The 6772-nt window shown below is 41.9% G+C and overlaps 1 long non-coding RNA gene across 1 annotated transcript; it reads right to left on the bottom strand.

Annotated features, from left to right (window-relative positions):
* Positions 1-1100: 1100 nt before the first annotated feature.
* On the bottom strand, positions 1101-6093 carry LOC143757228 (uncharacterized). The gene is made up of 4 exons (XR_013210446.1): positions 5853-6093; positions 5672-5749; positions 5478-5573; positions 1101-1174 (listed from the first exon to the last, which is right to left on the bottom strand). It is a non-coding gene; the product is annotated as an uncharacterized LOC143757228 (long non-coding RNA).
* Between the last annotated feature and the right edge of the window lie 679 nt (positions 6094-6772).

The raw sequence follows: 6772 nt of genomic DNA, 5'->3' as shown, positions 1-6772 counted from the left end.
TGATCCCAATTCAGTCGACCGTCGACTACTTCTGACGTTATCGACTGAAAGGGAACGTCCTGGTTGCGTATGCAACCCACCGTTCCCTGAAGGAGGAACCACTACGGTGGTCCACTACCGCTGGACCACCGCTGACCCCGGGTTACTCTGGGCTCCTCAGCGAAAAGCAACTAGTGCGTGCATCCACTTCTGTATTTATACCCGTACGGCGGGGGCGGAGTGTGTGATGCGAATCACGCACGCCAATTACATTGGCTCGTTCAATAGTACTCGAAGAAGACAGGCTCTCTAGAGAGATCCCAAATCAGTCGACCGTCGACTACGTCCTCCGTTCCCTCCTTCAGGGAACGGTGGGTTGCATACGCAACCAGGACGTTCTGCATTACCTACTGTAAAGAACTGTAAAATGAACTGACAAATCATTTAATCTGAAAACAATAAATTCACTTTGAAATAAACACATCACTCTATATTACTCTTTCAAAACTTTATTTCAAAACAATCCAGAAAGTTAAATTGTAACCTTAGTCTGGGATTATAGCAGAATTCTTTTCATTGTAAAGTTAAAAATAAAGGCAAAATGCAAACAGTGGTTTTAACAAACTATTTATTTTATTAACGAACAAGCCCCTTTACATCATAGGTTAACCTTTAAAATAAACAATGAATGCACACTATAGGCATTTCTGTCATCAGAATTATATGAAAGCTGCTTATCAAATGGTCTGTAATAATTAAAATACTGAACATGTCAGTGAATGTAAGTCCTGTGTCAGTGATTCAGTACCTTCGACTCTGCAACAGTACAGCAGTGCTCGAGTCAACAACATTCAGCAGATGAAGAACAGTTGCAGGATACGAGTGGATCAGTTGCAGGATACGAGTGGATCAGTTGCAGGATAGGAGTGGATCAGTTGTGTCCAGTTGCTAACAGTAGTCAAATATCTTCATTTGTGTTGTGAAGATGAAAGAAATTCTTACATGTTTGGAACGACATGAGGGTGAGTAATTAATGACAGAAATTACATTTTGGGGAACTAACCCTTTAAGAATAAAGTAAGACACCCACATTAAGAAATCTCACTAATAGTCAGCCGCAAGAAGAATCTGTGTTCCCTTTTTGTGGCTGTGATATTGGACAGGTGATGGGCAGATATTTCCCAATCAGTGGAGTCTAAAATTAAACAGCAAGAAAACATCGACCTGTCAAATAATGATTTCCATTACACGAGAGTAGATGTTAAAACTTCATGCTGATTTGTACTCGGCTTTCGCCAAGATAAGCACCAACTAAGACGTAGCTTTACAGTAACCTATGCTTCTCCATCCATAACAACCCTCTGGATTGAGCGGAGTAGGGAACATTTCTAGGGTCTTCAAGTGGGCACCTTGCGTCCTGAGTGTTTCGTCGACTAGCCCACGACACCTCAAGAGGGCTCGACAGTGACTCTGGCGTCCCAGAGTCACCCCCCTCCGTCCCCCACTCAACTCAGCCCAGCTTACCGACCTCTACTTCCCTCTTGCTGCTGAGAAATAACCACAATCTCACAATCTCTCCGCAACCCAACCATACGCGCCAACCCGTTTGACTAAGGCTGTCGAGCCCCACTGGTGCGTTAATATGCAGTTTCAGTGGCAACGGTTCCGTATGGCATACCACCTACCGCAAAACACAATATCTGCCCAACCACCCGTCATTCACGCAATATAAACAGGAACGTAATGACTGTAAATACTATACAACCTCTACAAATAAACCAACAGTGCTGCTGAGACCTAACCACAATCTCACAATCTCTCCGCAACCCAACCATACGCGCCAACCCGTTTGACTAAGGCTGTCGAGCCCCACTGGTGCGTTAATATGCAGTTTCAGTGGCAACGGTTCCGTATGGCATACCACCTACCGCAAATCACAATATCTGCCCAAACACCCGTCATTCACGCAATATACAGAGGAACATAATGACTGTAAATACTATACAACCTCTACAAATAAACCAACAGTGCTGCTGAGACCTAAACACAATCTCTCCGCAACCCAACCATACGCGCCAACCCGTTTGACTAAGGCTGTCGAGCCCCACTGGTGCGTTAATATGCAGTTTCAGTGGCAACGGTTCCGTATGGCATACCACCTACCGCAAAACACAATATCTGCCCAACATCCCGTCATTCACGCAATATACACAGGAACGTAATGACTGTAAATACTATACAACCTATACAAATAAACCAACACCCTTCAAGTTTTCAAGAATTCTACGAAACCGTAGCATGGCGGCCTGTACTCAGCCAGCTAGAATCTTTCCGTCTCAACCACAGCCAGTTGCTGCTCCTTTCTGCTGCTTCAGATAAGTTCTTTACTGTGCGACGCAACTCTTGACCACTGAATCCGACGTCTCTGAGGAACCGGGTTGTAGAGTGTGCTACAAAACCTCGACAACCCACTTCCACTGGATAAACCTGGACTCTCCATCCTCGCTGTTCTGCTTCAGTGGCCAGATGAGCATACCGCAATTTCTTCCTCTCATATGCCTCATCTACCGCATCCTCCCATGGCACTGTTAAATCTATCAGTTGAACAATGCGTGCTGATCCAGACCACAAAACAATATCTGGTCGTAGGTTAGTGGTGGCAATCTCAGGTGGAAAAATAAGCCGCTGATCAAGATCAGCCAGCATCTTCCAGTCCCCAGCAGCTTCCAGTTGTCCTGGGCGAGAATTGGTGTTAGCACCTTTTCTTGGTGGTTGCTCGCCTGGGGGGAGGAATATTGTCTTCTGCGTGTAATGTTTTGCTAGAACAGGCGGCAACTTATTGGTCATACTACGCTTGCCTTCCAATGTTAAAGCCAAACATCGCAATAATTGGTCATGGCGCCAAGTAAACCGACCTTGGCTAAGAGCCACCTTACATCCTGTCAAAATGTGCCTTAATGTGGCAGGTGATGAACACAAAGGACAAGAGGGATCCTCTCATACCCAGAGGTTTAGGTTCTGCGGTGATGGGAGAACATCATATGTTGACCTAATAAGGAAACTGATCCTACTCTCTTCCATTGACCAAAGGTCTTGCCAGCCCATTTTTCGTTGTTCCACACTCTCCCATCTCATCCACTCTCCCTGCTTGGCCTGGGAAATGGCCTTTATACATCTCATCCTCTCCTCCTGCTTTCGCACCTCGTTGACTACCAGCTTCCTCCTTTGAGCTGGGCCTGCCTTGTGCCATTTAGGAGGAGCTAAACTGAGCCCAAAACCCCCTCTCCCATGCTGTACCTGTCCCACGATATCCCCAATTTGAAGGTCAGCCTTTGCCTCTACTACAGATTTCTTTGCTGACCACTTTCTACCAGTTTTTACCACAGGGGCTGCCTCCCTTACACATTTGCTAAAGTCATTTCCAGTCTGACCTTGGCACACTTAAACTCCTCGGTTAAAGCAGAGACTGACAGCTGCAATACTCCTTTACTATAAAGTCCCACTCTGCTGAGGCAGCGTGGAACTCCCAACCATTTCCTGATGTATGAACTTATTAACGCTTCCAGCTTATCCACTGTTGTCAAAGAAACCTCGTACACAGTCAGTGGCCACAGCAACCTTGGCAGTAGACCAAACTGAAAGCACCAGAGTTTTAGTTTGCCTGGTAGAGCACAGCTGTTTATGCTCTTCAACCCTTCCACTGCTTGTCGTCTAACTTCTCCCACTCGAACTGTGTCCTTTAGATGCCCATCGTACCATCTCCCTAGACTCTTCACTGGCTTCTGAGAAACTGTTGGTATTGCCTCACCATTAATGAAGAATATTTTATCTACTACCTTGCCTTTAACTATTGAGATGCTCCTTGATTTAGAGGGCTTAAATTGCATTCGTGCCCATTCAATATTATCTGTTAACTTCCACAATAACCGATTAGTGCAGGCTAACGTTGTAGTCATGGTTGTCATGTCATCCATGTATGCTCTGATTGGTGGTAGTCGCATCCCAGAAGCCAAGCGCTCTCCTCCTACTACCCACTTTGATGCCCTAATGATTACTTCCATTGCCATGGTAAAATCCAGTGGAGAAATGGTGCATCCTGCCATTATTCCAACCTCTAAGCATTGCCATGTAGTGCTGAATTCTGGAGTTGAGAAACTAAATTGCAAATCTCCAAAATAGGCTTTCACTAAATTTGTTATCGACATCGGTACCCTGAAAAAATCAAATGATGCCCAAAGAAGCTCATGTGGCAATGAACCATATGCATTAGCCAAATCCAGGAATGTCACGTGGAGCTCCTTCCTCTCCTTTTTAGCTGATTGTATTCGTTGCCAGATAACACTGATATGTTCTAAGCATCCTGAGAATCCTGGAATGCCCGCTTTTTGAACTGAAGTGTCAATGAAGCCATTCTTTAATAGGTAGGTTGACAATCTCTGAGCAATAATGCTGAAGAAAATTTTGCCTTCGACGTTTAATAGTGAAATAGGGCGAAACTGACTGATGCTTGTAGCATCTTTTTCTTTGGGTATAAAGACTCCCCCTGCTCGGCGCCATGATCTAGGTACAACCTGCTTTTCCCAAGCCACTTTTATCAATTTCCACAGAATCCTTAGAACTCCTGAAGCACTCTTGTACACTCTGTACGGAACTCCATTAGGCCCTGGAGATGATGAAGCCCTTGCCTTTCTCACAACCTGCTCTATCTCTTTCCACTTAGGTGCACAGACCTCCATTTGGTATTCTGGTGGATTGACAGGTGGGATGTCTGACGGAATTGACATAGGCTCATGCCTTTTTGCATCTGTATGCGTTTCCTCCAAATATCTCTCTAGCTCAACCCTAGATGCTTTTAAAGTGCCATTCTTCTCACTGGTGAATAACTTCTTTATGAATTTGAATTGGATCTTTATGAAAACAATTGGTTTGAAAACTAATTTTAAGTAAAAAATAAAAATAAAAATTATTTTGTAAAGTAATTTGACTGGACAAATTCAAAATGAGTGGTAAGAAACACAGAAAATCTAGTTATACCAAATAGCAACAAAGCTACGATTATTTTTTATGTTTGTGGCTTTGTGCCCATGATTCTCTCATGTTATCTGTTAAATCTTAACATCACCAGGTGCATCATAGAAATGCTCCTAGCAAACACAAATAGCTAAATCAATACATTTAAACATGAAAGCATAACCATCAAACATCAATCAAAAGTTATTCTGATAAGTACATTTTGCATAAATATTTTATCTGAAAGAATTAGTTACCCATTCTAGGAAAATTGGTCCTCCAAAAAAGGAAATAAAGTGACAATTTCACGTGCATTGTTGGTCTGCAGTCTGTGGAGTTGTTCTTCTGTTTTTCAGTTATACTAGGTGTGCTGGTAAACGAGAGTAAAAGATAGTTTGAGGATAAATACATACTTTTAATATTTGCACATCACAAATATTGTTATAAAACTATATAAAACAGGTGTTGTAAAGAGTTAAAACACTTACTATTTGTTATTACTGTTAAAAGCAAAATCCGTGTCAGCACTGCGTCACGACTCAAAGAAGATGTAGGCCTAGCTGCTAGTCGTCTATGGGCCTAGTCTGTGAGAAAGGTTTAGGCGCGCACATCACATACATATCGTTACAAAACAATATAATGCCATGAAATACATGTTGTAAATTAGGTTAAAAACACTTACTTTTGGTGTTTTTCCTGTTAACGTTACAAGCAAACCTCCTCGTCGTCAGCTCCGTATTGAGTCCAAGAAGATCGTCGCCTTTGAGAAAAGTTTCGGCTCCTTTATGCGCGCAAAGCATTTAAACATCGCTATAAATCAATATATTATAAAATACATATTGTAAATTAGATAAAACACTTACTTTCGCCGTTTTCCTGTTAAAAAGCAAACCCATCCTGGTCTGATCTGCATCGCGCGTCAACGGAAATGCCCCCCTGAGAGCGGTTTAGCCGTGCACAGCACATACACATTGTTATAAAACAATAAGACGTTATAAAATGCATATTTAAATGCGATAAAAAACTTAATCCATGCGTTTTCCCTCATCGTATGCCTTGCATCGCGAATCAAAGAAAATGGTGTCTGTGAAAAAAGTCTCAGCTCGTTTCGTCGAGCTCAGCGCGTAAATGTACCGGATGTAACTCATCGCAGTGTTACTTAAATCAGAGGGTGCGGCAAATTAACAAAGTTGAGTCAAATATGTTTCTAGAACAGTGAATAAAATGTTGAAAATTGTCTGGAATATATTTTTGTATATGTGACACGAACTCTGGTGGTGATATGCATAAGAATCACTTCGACATTAAGGAAAGTTTTATGTTTGTACTAGGTTAAGTATACTATCTTAGTACTGTGATAAAGTTTAGAGAATGTGGTGATGCAGAATTTAAAATAAAAAACTATTGATATGTAAAATATTCAACTGTATCTTGTAGAATACACTCTAATAAATCATTTTTGTAATTAAAATGTGTGCTTGTGTGTGTAGTTTTAAATATTGTGTTTCATGTAATGTTGATTAACAGTATATGACCATGATTGACTAGGCATAGGGCTCCACTTAGGGCTCCACAAGATAAGATAAGAGCAAGAGCATGAGTGAACTGCAGCCTTACACTGATTGGTAAACTGCACTGTGTTTTATTAGTTCACTTTCAAAAAAAAAATTAGTTCACTTTCTTTCTTCAGTCGAAAATAAATTAAGGTTTTTGAGGAAAACATTCCAGGATTTTTCTACACAGAATGGACTTCAATGGTAACCAAATATTCAAATGTTCAAAG

This window comes from Siphateles boraxobius, unplaced genomic scaffold, assembly GCF_051911475.1.
Source record: "Siphateles boraxobius isolate OS27281-9 unplaced genomic scaffold, OSU_SipBor_1 30, whole genome shotgun sequence".
Lineage (NCBI taxonomy): Eukaryota > Metazoa > Chordata > Actinopteri > Cypriniformes > Leuciscidae > Siphateles > Siphateles boraxobius.
The sequence above is the reverse complement of the archived record's forward strand: the minus strand, read 5'-3'. Positions and strand labels throughout refer to the sequence as shown.